Raw genomic sequence first — 15,443 nt, 5'->3', positions numbered from 1 at the left:
TTTTTAGGAAATAATTAAGGGACAGCTGGGTGGCTCAGTATATTGAAAGCCAGGCCTAGAAACAGGAGATTCTATGTTCAAATATGGCCTCAGACACTTCTTAGCTGTGTGACCTTGGGCAAGTCACTTAACCCCCATTGCCTAGACTTTACCACTCTTCTGCCTTGGAACCAATACAAAGTATTGAGTCCAAGGTTGAAGGTAAGGGTTAAAAAAAGAAATAAAAAGAAAAAGAAATAATTAACAAATAAACACAATGGAGATGGCATGTATTTTTTAATCTCTCCATAAATTTTGTGATGGCAAAGATGATCCTTGGAAATCATATGTGAAAATTTCCCTTTCCTATATTTTTATCAGAGAGATGCTCATCTCTGCATAGAACATGCTTGTGAAAAATTTCTAGAGCCAAAACATAAACATATGCTTTAGTAGTGTAAAGATTAAAATTAATACCTGGTACTCCAACTATTATTTTAATATTATTTATTAAAACCAACTTAGATAAAAGGGAAAGTAACGCCAGAGAAATAAAAACTGCTCCCTTTTTCCACACTGGTACAAGCCAGAGAGAGCTTCTGGGGGAGAGCATCAGCATAGAGGAAGCTGAAACTGAATACCAAATTAACCATTGACACACGTACAGGAAAAGGAAAAGGAAATTGAAATTGTGGGAAATGTAGTTCAGAGTACACATTCTAAATCAATACATACCCCTATGATCCTTTGGGAGACCAGTCTTCCCAGTGAATCATGAAAATATAACTAACTTATAACTTGAACTAGAGGCATAAACAAATATCACAGTTTTAAAGGAAAATTACAATAATTTGTGGTTAAGAGGAAAATAAAAAAGAAAAGGAGCAAAACCAAAATTAGTTGCATTGACAAAAAGCCAGTAAGAGGACAGTCCCCTTTGGCATAAGAGTGTACATTCAAAACAAAAGCATTTCAAACCCTCCAAAGTTTAATCTGAATCTTTTGGTGCAGCATGAGGTCTCTGCAAGCATCTTCATGGTGCTTTCTAGATGTTGGGAGGTAGTCTCTTATTCTAAATTAGGCTCAAATTCAAATAAAAATTTACAACAATAACAGTTCCCCTGTGGAAAAAAATAATACAGTAGTTACTGATATCTATGATTTCCTCCCAATAATATAGCTTATTATTTTTTCTGTTAATAAAGAATTTATGGAAGACTATGCTGAAGGACAGTCAACTCTTCCTGTGTATGTGTTACTTAGCTATAAAAGAAAAGAAATTTATGAAAGATTTTATGCTGAAAGACAGTGAATTTTCCCTATGTGTATGTATGTGTCTCTGTCTCTCTTTCTCTGTTCCTGTCTCTGTCTCTGTCTCTGCCTCTCCTTCTCCTTCTGCACCTCCCTTTCTCTGTGTCTCTTTCCATCATTGATTCCCTACCTCTATCTATCTCTCTGCTCTGTCTTTGTCTCTGTCTCTATCTCTCTATGCCTGTTTCTTTGTCTATGTCTCTGAACTTCTCTCTCTTTCTCCATCTCTATCTTTTTCTTTGTCCTTCTTTGTATCTGTATTTCTGTCTCTCTATCTGCTTCTTCATATCTTCTTTCTTTCTCTCTGCCTTTGCCTCTCTCTGTATCTATTCCTCTCTCTGTGTTTCTGTCTTTTTCTCTATATCATTCTCTTTCTCTACCTTTGACTTTCTGTCTGTCCATCTGTCTCTCTCTACTGTCATAATCATTTAAAACCCAGTAAACAGAATGTGCAATGCCTGCTCTGTCAGCACTAACTCCAAACAGCAGAACTCTTACTTTCAAAATCTTTCTAATAATGTCATTGAGCATATGAGAAATTACTTTTGGCATCTACATGGCTACCTAGCCTGAAGAGTCAGGGTCATTCTAAACAAAAGACATTGACCTAGTTTTTCTCAGAAAAATCTCCATCTGGTTTGAGCCAGTGATACTAGAAGTTTCCCACAACTGATTCTCAAGAATTTGCCTGGACTTTCACCTGATATTTAAAGCATGTTCTCCTCAATTTTCCCTAGTCACATTTAATAAAAGTTATTTTTCTATCACATTTAAGTTTTATTGTTCTTTTACTTCCATGATTTGAATCCAGTCACTCGCTAAGGGAGTAGCAGTTTTTTGCTCATAGTAGGTACTTAATAAATATTTATTAAATTGAATTTAATTGTTTTTAAAACTGATCTAGAAAGCTTTTTAGTATACATGATAAAAGTAAAATTTCTGTCATCATTGCTTCATACTGATTGTCCTTTTTACCCAGAATACATTCCTTTCCCATGTTCATCTCTCAGAATCCTTAATAGCCTTCAAGGGTCATCTAAATTTTCACAGTACACATGAGATTTTCTTATTCTCTAGGTACAAGTGCCTCTTCCTTCTGAAACTATCTCATATCTATTTTATATACATGCACATTTTGTTTATTCGAAGTACATGGCTCCTTGAAATCAGGAACTGTTTTGACTTTTGTCTTTTGACAATTATTGGGTACATATGAGTATGTAGTCAAGGAAACTTGAATTCAAATCAGACCTTAGTGATCAGATTTTATTTAACCAAATGGTCCTGGAAAGTTTAACTCCTATCTACTTCATTTTTCTCACGTTTAAAAATGGGGATAACAAGAACACCTATCTCACAAGGTTATTTTGAGAATCAAATGAAGCAATATTTATAAAGCACTTAGCATAGCTCTTAGCTAGTAGGTGCTTAACAATTGTTGGTTGCTTGACTGATTGATTAATGATAGTGTTGAAAAACTGGGGTCATTTCCATGCTACAATCAAGTATGTTTGTCTATTATTTTGCTACTTTGGAACAATGCTTAAGATCTGAGAAAAAAATTTTAGAAAATAATTTTGTTATGGATTGTCATATATGTTTTTCTTTATCCTTTGTTTTTGAAAAGGACTAATGACATTATGAGATGATGTCTTGATTTGCATTTGATTTGGATCTAATTGAAGCAGAGTTATACAAACTTGTGCATCCTCACAAAATTCAGCATCATCAGTGTCTAGTATCAGGAAAAAAAGTCAAGAAAAAACTGGTGTTGGCAGGGGATGAAAGGAATGATCTTGCTGTCTTTAAAAGCTAACTAATCTCTAAATGCACCACAGTGCCTGTTTCAGCCACCTTTATAACCATTGGAACAAATTGGTCTCATCTACGTATTCCACTGAGAAAAGTCTTCACGTGCTTAAGGTAGACAATACCTCAACTCAGTAATGGTTTTGAGACCTATCTGTTACCCTCAATCTTGTTTGTCCCATTTGCTGAGATGATTTTACAGGAGTGTGACCACTGTGCATGCTACAGCTTCTTGAAGCCCCTGATGAGAGTTAGCTGAGAGGAGGACACCAAACATAGATAAATTGCTTGGAAAGAGACTTGGCAAGACCTCTGAGCTGAGAGCCCAGTGCTTCCTGCCTACTCCATAAACGCCTAAATCATAGAAACAAACCTGAAAGGAGACTTAGAGACTATCTGGTAAAACACCATCATTTTACAAATGAAGAAACGTAACTCTTGTTAATTTCTCATAATAGCTTTGTCTACATGTCAATATACTTTTAATAATCATTTTCTGACATTTTATAATCCATGTTCTATCTCTCTCTTCCACTCCTGCCCCTTTCCTCAGATACCGTGCAATATGATATAGGTTGTAGAATGTGCTTTCATGCAATACATTATTTCCCTGTTTTTTATGATGTGTTTTAATGAGGCATTATTTATATTAGAGAAAATTTCATGAAGGAAATTAAGTGAAGAATGCTTCAATCTGCATTCAGACTCCATTAATTCCTGCTGTCAGAGGATAGCCTTTTTCTTTTGGAGTTGTCTTTGATGCTTGCATTATTGATAATGGGTAAGTAATTCACAGTTGATCATTGTGAAGTATTGCTATTACTATATACAATGTTCTTTTGGTTCTAATATCTTCATTTTGTATCACTTCATTATAAGTGTTTCCAAATTTTTTTGTGATTATCCTATTCATCATTTCTTAATGGCATAATTGTATTCCATTATAAGCATTTACCACAACTTGTTCTGCCTTTCCCCAACTAATGGACATCCTCTCAGTTTCCAGTTTGTTGCCTCCACAAAAATTGCTGTTATCAATAGTTTGTACAACTTTATTCTTTTCCCCTATCTTTGATCTCTTTGGGATACAAAGAGATTTGGGGTTATTTTGTTTGTTTGTTTGTTTGTTTGTTTGTTTTGCTGGATCAGTGTATGCAGTGTTGATGGTTCATTGAGCAGGATTCCAAATTTCTCTCCACAATGGTTGTATTAATTCATAGTTCAACTAAAAGTATCTTAGTATCCTGATTTTCCAACATATGCTCTAACATTTGTCATTTTCCTTTTTGATAGTATCTTTTTGTAAGAAATTGACTTTAGTAGTTTAGGTGAGTTTTCTCAAAAACTTTTAGTATATCAGTACTTGTTTGAATACAATGAATAGATTCTTGGAAGATTTCTAAAACATTAAGATATAATAATCATGTCAAGTTATTTAGTGTATAAAATAAATAAGTACAATCATATAGTAGAAGAATACTTGGAAGAGCATTTGAGATATAGCTTCTAGTCCTATCTCTAGCATAGATTATCTATGCTCAAATCCTAGTTCTGAACTCTATGGTGGCACTGGGAAAATCATTTCTCAATAGACTTTAATTTTCACATCTGTAAAAAAAAATGAACTGGACTAGAAGCTCTTTAGATTTCTTTTCAACTCGAGAATCATGTGAGTTCATCCATTTAAAAACATGGCATTATTGATTTTTATACTTTTTTTAGTAGTTTAATTTAACCTTTCTCTTGAATATGGGACATTTTTTTTTACACAATTGAGATCAGAAGTCCTTGATAGTAGTCCTAGCCCCACCCCCCTTTTGTTTATATGCTCTTAGGCATGGCTGAATCTCTCTGAACCTCTAAAATAAAGAAAATAATACCTGTCTAAATTACTTTTCCAAAGTCTTTTAAGAATCAAATATAGGGGAATCCAATATACATAAAAGTCTTGCATAAACTGTAAAATACTATAATATATATTCATTATTATGTGACACATTTAAGAGAAGAGTATATACTTGTTGGGGTAAAGGGTGTATGAGATGAGTAACATGATCACAACTGAGCTTCTGGAAAATCACTTAAGTGTTCAAACAAGGATGGATTGAAGCGGGGAGAGACTTGAGGCAGGTAATCCCACTAGCAGCCCCACAATTATCATTGTAATAATCCAGGTGTGAGGTGGTGCGGGCCTGCCTTAAAATGGTAGTGGTAGTAGCCTCTCGGTAACCGAGGATGACGATTGTCTTTGAGCGTTTTCATAGTGTGCACAAAGACACTTGTGCGTGAAGGAGATTTAAGTGGAAAAGTCGATGCACAGAGACAGTCCCACTCTCTCTGCGTTGGAAGCCTGGGTCCAGTGGCACGAAAAGTCGTTACACCTGGAGACTTCCTCAGCTGCATTGGATGGCCGTGTTGTCTTTTGTGCTCCATCACGCCCTAAGCACTCCACAGTGCTTTGCTGCGTCGCCCTCTCAGCCATTGAACCTTCTTATTGGTTTCTTCCGTCTGTTCAGCCGAAGCAATCTTCACATGCTGGGTGAGCAAAGCCCTGGTTCACCAGGGGTGGATGACCCAAAGGCTACCCTCATAAGGTTTAGCCGGCCCATCGAAGCCGTTGCCCGGGGTGTGGCCGCTGCTGCATGCTAGCAGCTACTAGGAGCCACAAGTGAGAGCTGGGTGTCAGGTGGGGATTAGAGGCTAGAGAGCTGCCCTAAGAGGGCATGACAAGCCTTCCATACCAGAGATACTACTCCTCCCTGAGCACCCCATATACCCCCAGAATGGTAGTATATTTCTGTAATATTATATGATACAAATGCAATGTATATAATAAATTTAAAGGGTACTACTATAATTTGTCTTATTAAGTTTAATACTCTAATATTAATAGCAATATATTTGGACCATATGATATTATATATTGGTCCATATTGATACTACTACATGCTAGTAGACTTTTAAGGGAAGTAGGGTATTATGAATAGAGAGCTGGTCTTAGGTCCAAGAAGACTTAGATACAAGACCTTCCTCTGATTCATATTGACTATGTGATCCTGGACAAGTCACACATTGTCTCAGGCTTAGAAAAGTCTCTAAGGCCACAAGAAATAGAGGAAGCTATAGTACTGCATTGGTAGAGGAGACATTTTTCATATTACTTTTTTATATAATTAAATCATAGGTCCAGCCCCTAACTAGATTCAATGCCCACTTCCTATAGAAATTTTAAAATGGGTCAATGAAATTAATGTAGCTTTTAATAGAGATCAGTTATATATATGTATATATATATACATATATATATAATTTATAAAAGAAGTGAAACAGTTTCAGTTTTCAAATGACATTACAGTGATCCTTTTACTCTAAGACTTGTAAAACTCCCCTTCATACATACAACCCCCAGAACTCTGACATATTGAAATATAAATGAGACATACAATTCAAAAATGTCTACCTAGGGCACAATTCTTTAATATATTATTGTTATGGTCCATTTACATCCATTTCCCTAAAATTTCCTGCTGAAAAAAATTAGCAACAAACTCATCAAAATTTAATAACATCCTTAATTCTTATTTTCATTAGTCCCTCCAAATATATGCAAAAGATTTCACCTGAGGCATACAAGTTAGAAGACAGAGAAATCAAATCCAGATGCAAATAGCAGTCAGCATGAGTATTTGTCTCTTTAAAAATGAGTGACATTATGCTCATAATAATACTGACCAAAATAATGATATTTCACTATTGTTGAAATGAGATTTTTTTTTTTTGCTCATTACTCCTTTGGCCATTTACCAAAAAATAATTAAAATAGAGATCCTAAATGTAAATGAACAGAATTGGCACAAGATGACATACAGAGAAAAAAAGATTTTCTATCCTTTTTTGTAAAGTAGGCAAAGTAGTTATACTAACTCCCTATTTTTCTCCAACAAGAAATGTTAGTGAGATTAGAGGGACATATATTTTTAAGACTATGCCTATTGATATACATTGTTAATATGCATTTAAAATTTTGCATGGTAAATGATAGTGAACATCTTAAAGTCAAAATTCTAAATTGCCTATCAGTATATTATCAAATACAAAGTTATATCATGCATATTTAATCATTCCACTCCTCTACTCAAAAAGATTCATTAGTGACATAAAGTCTCTAGTAAAACTAAAAACTTCCCATTTTGGAATTTGAAGTTATACTCAATTTAATTACAGTATATTTTCCAGGTGAATTTCAGTTTGCTCTTTTTCATTATCTCTTCAGGCCAATCAAAACAGCCTACTTTATTGCCATATAATTTGGTATTCCAGTTCTGAGTATGGGTTTTCCCCTATGTCTATCTTTGTCTCCCCTTCATAGAGTCCCAAATTCATTCAAGATTCATCTTGTGTGTCATCTCCTAAACATAGCTTTTCTTGCTTCCCTCTAGTTATCAATTCTTTTCATCTCCTTAAATTAACACTATATTTGTGTGGGTATATGTATATAGCATATGTCTGTCTGTCTGTAACTTATTATTTATATATTATATAGTGTAGATCATAAGTATATTATGTGTATATAATGTTAATTTGATATATAACACATATAGTGGTACTTAATGAATGCTATTAGATTGTACTGAGTTGGGTTGAAATGGAAAGTGAGATGTTCTGCCTTAATCTCCTTAGATCTGTTAGAGCCAAAGCTTTGGGGATGTTTTCACCAGGGCAAAATATGATACTTATTGGAATAATCCCACTTCATATTCAGAAGAAAGGGTGAGGCACATAGATAAATACAGAGAAAGAATAAATGATTAATGACTAAATATATAAACCTTGGCTCAAATTGATTACTTATTGGTGGAAGTAGTGGAGTTAGGAGAAAATAGATTCCTGTGTTTTAGCTTATTGCTTCTAGTGAGAAAGGACAGAGTTCCAAGTTTGTTTCAGGTCCCTGAAGAGAAAAGGACTGTGAAGGAATTGAGATGTGGAGTAACTGATAATCCATTATAAGATTAGAGGGTAGGGAATTTACCCTTGTGTGAGATCTGAGATTTTTCCTCTTTGGTTGAGTTATCTTCCTCATAATGGGAGATTTATTTACACTTTCTATTGTATGGTATGTATTTTATATACTTTGTTGGATATCTATTTTCCTCCTGAATTAGATGAATGGGATTATGCTTCATTAGCTATGTGTATTCATTATAAAAGTGATATCTGGTGAGTGTAAACCTTAAAATTTCTTAGACTTATAAATGTTGGAAATTTCACCATTGGGAAATTTCATACTTGAAAAATTTCTTACTGATAGTCTATTGGAATGTGAACCCCATTGGCATGGGAGGTTCCTCCTCCTCCCTTCTTAAGATTACTTTAGGACAGAAACCTTTTGCTGAACAATGGAAAGGGCTTTGACCTATGCTTAAGCATAGAACAGGAATTTCTTTGAGTCATGATTGATTTTAGAATTGATACAATAGAGATACTTGGAATGACAGAACCAGGTCTTGGAAATTACAATCTCCACCCTACTCAGTCCTAACAGGATTTAGGAAGGGCTGCAGCATAGATCAAAATTTAATTATTCCAATCTCTACCCTACTCAGGGTAACAAGATTTAGGAAGGGCTGTAGCAAAGGATCAAGATTTAATTATTTGAGAATATGACCTTCAACAGACATGTGCAAAGCCACAGACCTCTGGGTGGTCCTGGGTTAAGCTAGAGCCACCATTGGCACAGGGAAGACATGGACAGTGATTGGTAGATGTGAAAATGGAGGGGAGGGAACTTGGATGGTTTGCTTAAAGAGAGAGGGGTCTGAGGACTGAGGTGGGGTTGGTTGGAGAGTTTTGGCTCTGAGTGGTTGGAGAGGTGCTCTGAGAAGCTTGCTCTGAAGGAAGCTGGAGGTGGAGGCCCCTAAGACTGTTTCTCCATTTTGGTCACGTGAGTAATAGGGACTGATCTCCTTTCTTTGCCTCAGCTATTTAAGGACTTGGGCCTTTTGGCCCAGCCTAAACAGAAGGGGTATTTAAGCCCTATTCCCTTCTCTCCCCTTTCTCTCTCCCTCTCTCTCTCTATCTCTAATACCTTTCTTCATCCTGTTTGTAATTAAATTCCATAAAAGGTTGACTGCTGACTTGAGTTTTCATTTAGGAATTACATAGCTGAATTCCTTGGCGACCTTAAATTAATATATATCAGTCTTTTAAAGTGATTTCCTTGTCACATGAGAAAGGAATCAACTCTTAGACATATTGGAACATTTCTTCCACATTAAGGGATTGCAATCAGGGAAACAGCTTGAAAATTCTCCTGAACTGGTACCTCCCTCTAAAGAGAAGAGTACCCAGTTTCTATCCCTAAGCTCTTGCTTCCCCCATTGGAAGTAATCAGTATTCTTTGGAGAAGAGTAAGAAGAAAAGATTCTTTTAGCCTTCCAGTGAGCTATATTAAGACATGCCCATATGGACACACATTACCTATATGAGCAAAAAGCACATACACATAAACTTCTACAAATGAATTGTGAAGTCAATAACTACCTCAATAAACCCCCTAAAATCCATTAAAATTATTTTTGTATGTTTATATGTAACCAAGAGCTCAAGACTAGTTTCATCAGACTCTCCTCATTGGAGAAGATTTGAGTCTTGGTTCTCCATGCTTGCATGCTTAAGTCCATGGCTACAAATAAAACATTTAAAAATTAAAAAAAAAAAAACCTCTTAGCAATAACCCTGAAATCATTTTTCTTCAAAATGGTAATAGTACTAAGTCAGGAATAGATCTGTAAAGTATTGCAAAGTAGACTACTTGCCATTTTGAGATTGAATGATTATTCAGCTTTCTCTGATGCCAATTTTATAATAAACAGAGCAAAAAATGAATAAACCCATTTACCCAATTCTAATCAATTCTGAATTATTTTAATTATATTCATGACTAGTCTGCATCCCTGAGATGTTATAAATTACTTTGCTAAAATGTAAATAACCTATATTCATAGCACTTTTATCATTTATTAGCTTATTAATCCTATCAATAAAGGAAATTAGTTAAGTCTGGCATGACCAATTAAAAATAAAACTACTGACTTTTTAATCACCATTTCTCATTCTAAATAATTTATTTATATAATGATTCATTTTGTGATTTTTCCCATAATTGAGGCTGAACTCATTGGACTAAAATTTGACAATAGGGTATTTTTTTTTCCTGATTTGAAAATCAGGAAAGTATCTGTGCTGTATTTAAACATATTAGATACTTGAAGACATTAAAAGTTCCTTGGGCTTCCCAAGGAAGCTAAATTCCTTTGTTTTGAGGAAATATATGTACATACAGGTATAGAAAATGTTCAATGTGTTCACTGTGGTGGTGACTATTAATAATTTAATAGATGACAATAATTGCTCATTATTTTTACATTAGTTTTGTAGTTTAGAAAGAACTTTCCTTTAAAAAAAGCCCTGTGAAGTATATCACTTAAGGACTTTAATTCTTATTTTTATATATAGGAAAACATATTTGGGCTCAGAGTAGCTGATTTCCCCAGGAGTTTCCTGAAGAACTGAATGCGGATCATTTTTAAAAATACTAAATCTAGGTTTCTTTCCACTTGACCATACTGCCTATTAGATTATTCAGAAAATAACTTTAGTCTAAAACCATACTTTCTCTTTTCTCTTTGTTGGATTTTTGTTATTGATGTTAGGTAAGTAAAAGAAAGTAATATAAAAAGAATGTGACTGTTCAAGATTGTTGTAAAACCCTAACATGTAAATTACCCGCTATACTTTATGGTCGACTTCTGAGAAGAGAAATTTAATTTCACAGTTTCATGGAAAATAAAGAGTTGAGCTTTCTTTTCAGATACAAACATATGAAAATGTTTCCTACATGACTGCAAATGTAAATGCATAATTAGAGCTATCAAAGCTTTATCATTTTACATGGTAAGACTATAAAACACATTTTTCCATGCTTCTTCTTTTGATATAGTTTTTTTTAATGTTCCTCTCTGATTTCTTTTTTACAAAACCTAGAATTTGTTACAGGGGACATTCCATTTCAGAACTTCTAATTATCTCAGTGAGAGATGTGAATTTGATATTTTGGGAGGTAAAGTTTTTAATATGTTTTAGAGTTGTAAGGCACAAGACTTCAGTCTTAAAGTAGAATCAATTCCTCTGAGGTTGTACTCAGGAGGAAATGAACAGGTTAAATCCATGAAAACCAGTAAAACTCTTATCCTTACAATATTCAATATTAAATAGCCCAGCATTTTTGAATTTCCTATTGAGTTCAACACATTTCAATCTAATAATTTGGCCCAGTATGTAGCTTTCAATTTGATTCCATCTGTTTCTGAGGAGAATATGTATATTCCCTTGACCTGGCATATCAGATAAATGATGGCAGTGACAGAGCAGGCCTTGTGAATATAGCCATTTATACTTGGTCTCCCTTGTATTGTGTCTTCCCTATTTGAAAATTTGAAAGTATTTCACTGCTTCAGAAATGACTCATTTCTATGTGTGAATGACTCATTTCCCATTATGCATCTAAAGACTTTTGAAGATATATGCAAAAGTGTGACAAGAATTAAGATGAATTGTTTATGATTATAGCTTTTCTTAGAAGCAGAAAAGGGCTGCTTAAAATTGTAAAGTGCCAAAAATTTCTTCAGTCAAGGAAGGGCCAGGCTTAATATGACGAAAATCAAAGGTCTGATACCTCCATGTGGGACAAGTAGATTTGTTCCAGTCAATATATCTAATGGATCAAGAGGGAACCTTGGTAAGAGATTTCAATCAACTCAATTTCATTTCAATAAACATTACATAAGAACATCACTGTTTACTGCATGGGACCTTCTAAAAACAAAATAAAAGTTTCTGCCTTCAAAGAACTTCCATTCTTTGGAGGGAAGGCCAGGATAATATGACATATATAGAAAAATAAGTTAATATATAAATATAAACATAAAGCACATGATAGTTTCTATTATTAAGCAAATATATAAATAACAATGATAGTAGCAAATATATATATAAAGCTTACTATGTGCCAGTCATGATCTTTTATAATTTTATAAAATTTCATAATTATATTTTTATAACTTTACATTTTTATTAATATATATTTTATAATTATGTCTTATAATTATTATCTTCTTTGATCTTCACAATCACCTTAATAGGTAGATGCTATTATTGTACCCATTTTATAGATGAGGGAACTGAGGCTAATGAGGATTAAGTGACTTGCCCAGGATCACACAGTTATTTTGCCCAAAGCCAAACTTGAACTCAGATTTTCCTCACTATGGATACCACATTCTATCTACTGTACCATCTAACTCTAGATATACAATAAATATATTATTTCATGAGGCAAAGATCACTAAAAACTTAAATGATCATAAATACTTTGAGGAGAAAATGGTCCCTGACCTAACACTTGAAGTTAGAATATGACATAAGCAAAGATTTAATTGATTAAGTATTGTGTAGGAAAGCATTGGTAACTTCTTACAAAATACAATGACCATTCCTATTGAAAAACACTAGAAAGCATTGGAATAAATGGTCCTTTCATTAAAATAATAAAAAGTATATATCTAAAACCATTAGCAAACATTTCCTGTAATGGGGATAAGTTAGAAACTTTCCTAATAAAACAGAAGTGAGACAAGAATGTGCATTATGTAAAAAATAATAATTGGTGAGTTATATAAATAGGGAAACTTGTCAATACAGGTTCAAAACTGTTCAGATACTTTTGATAAATGTAATCAAAAGTATCTTCAGTGATAAAGTGAAGTGAAGCTCAAATGTGAACTTCCCTTCAGGGCCAGGTACAAGAACACTAAAGAGACTCTTATTATAAAAATAAAATATTTTTGAAATATATAAGGATAACAAGGATTTCTAATTCTAAGGGGTTCTCAATCTACTCAAATAAACTCCCTGGTTCCACAGGGAACCACTTCTCCTGTATTTCACAGACTATACTAATCCTCCCTGCTCTAACTAACCCAAATTAATACTATTCTAAATAAAACTACCACTATTATCCTTATAATTTTTAATTTTGCCTTACAGTTATAAATTAACATAGGCTAGCTGGTTGAGTCTTAACAAGAATCACATTAGGAGAGTCCAAACCAAAGACCGGATCTTTCTTTGGTCTTCTCTCAGATATAAAACAATTTATGAAAACTGAAATAGATTGTCAATAGTATTTCCCAAGTTGGAAAAAGAAAACACTAAGCTCCTTCAGGTCTTTTCCTCAGGCAGAGAGAGAGGCAAAGATGTTACTTCCTCCAGCCCTGAGAAAGAGTCTCTGAGTGTGTGTCTCTGCCAACTGCCAGAGACCAACTCCCAACTGCCAGAGAGAGAGTAACTGACATAGAAAAATGGTTATAACTGTCATCATTTGAAATTAAAACGCTCTCTCAACTCTGCTTCAAACTCCAGTTCTTTCTCAAGCCAGTCAATCTACTTCTTATCACTAAACAAATAAAACTATACTTATTTTCTAATATCAACCTTACAATTATCACCACTATTATTCAATATTGTACTAGAAGTGCTAGTTATTCATTTACACATCCAATATGAAAGCTCTTTCTCATGTGCATCTTTTATGTAATAGCATTTTCCCCTTCTGCCTCTCTCTTCTCCACTTTCATAGTGTGTGCCTCTTTCCCATTCATTTCTTTTATCAGATAGTATTCCAACAAAATTGACTCATGCTTGTGATTTTTGACCATGTAAACTAAGCTCTTTTTTAATTGTTCTCTTTGATCTGGAAACTTGGAGAAAAATAATAATGGGGACCCTTTTCAAAAGGAGATAGATGGATTCTTTTACGTTCTATTTTACCCTTCAAATATAATGTCCAAGTTCTTTCTATGATCATGGCTTTCAAGTATTTCAATAATACTTAAATTATCTCTCCACAGTATGTTTTTAAGATCAATTGTTTTTTCCGTGAATTTTTTTACATTTTCTTCTATTTTGAAATAATTTTGACATTGTTTTATTTTTATCATTTCTTGATTTATCATGGGATCATTACCTTCCTCTTGTCCAATTTTAATTTTTAAGTAATATTTTTTTCAGTAAGATTTTATATTTCTTTTTCCATTTGACCTATTCTGTTTTTATGTAGTTTTTTCTTAAGGTGAATTTCTGTCTCTTTTGCCATTAGGCCAATTTTATTTAGGCATTATTTTTTCAGTAGCTTTTCTGTCTCTTTTATTAATTTGTTAATTTGCTATTTATAATTTCAGGCATTACTTTTATTCCTTTCCTAGTTCTTCCTTTACAACATAGTTTTTATTTCTTTTTTTTTTTTTTTAATTTTTATTTGGTCATATCCAAACATTATTCATTGGAAACAAAGATCATTTTCTTTTCTTCCCTCCCCTCCCTCCCATCACCTCTCCCATAGCCCAATAGTATTCTATCACCAACAGATACCACAATTTGTTCAGATTTTTTTTGTAGGTCATCTTTCATCTTCTTCACCTCATTTTTCATCTGCTTTGCATCATCTTTCATCTCCTTTGCCTCATTTTCCAGCTGGTTTATTTTGGCTTTCAAGACACTATTTTCTATTTCCAGATGACTTATGTTAGTTTTTAAGTTCTTTTCCCAATTGTCTTCTGCCTCTCTTAATTGTGTTTTGAATTGCATTTTGAGTTCTTCCAAAGCCTGTATCCAATTTGCTGGGATTTCTGATTTTTCCTTTCCTGGGTCCTCCCCCTCTGTTTCATTCTCTCTTTGATCATTACCTGTGCAGAAGCTATCTATTGTAATTTCTTTCTTCTTTTTCTGTTGTTTGCTCAAGTTTATCCCTTCTTTGCTCCCTGTATTTGGCTGTGCTCTTGCTCCTCTCATTTTGTTTTGGTTTTGGGGCTGTCAGTTTCCCCTCTTGGAGCTTTGTCAGATCTTTTGGTACAGTCTCTAGGGGAGGAATGTTAGCTTCCCTGTCCTCTGGAGGCTTTTGATTGGATTGAGTTCAATTGGGTTGGGCTGTATGTGGTATGAAGCACTGAGGCTCTGAAGACTCCTGGAAGGCTGGGCCGCCCAGGCTCTCTCCAGTTCTCTCCAGATGCTTCTCTGCTGTCTGCAAGTGCCTTTGCCAGCTTCCCTAAACTCTGAGGAGTTCTGATGGGATTAGTTCAACTGGATTGGTCTGGATGTGCCCCAGGCAAGGGTGAGACTGGAGCCCAATGGAGGGACCCAGCCAAGGCCGGTTTCTCCCTTGCTTCCTCCCTGCTGTCCAAGCTGGATGCTCCGAGCCCGGCGCCCCGCTGCTCACAAGGTAAACCCTG

This window comes from Monodelphis domestica, chromosome 7 (assembly GCF_027887165.1).
Source record: "Monodelphis domestica isolate mMonDom1 chromosome 7, mMonDom1.pri, whole genome shotgun sequence".
Taxonomy (NCBI): Eukaryota; Metazoa; Chordata; class Mammalia; order Didelphimorphia; family Didelphidae; genus Monodelphis; species Monodelphis domestica.
Note: the sequence above shows the minus strand (reverse complement) of the source record.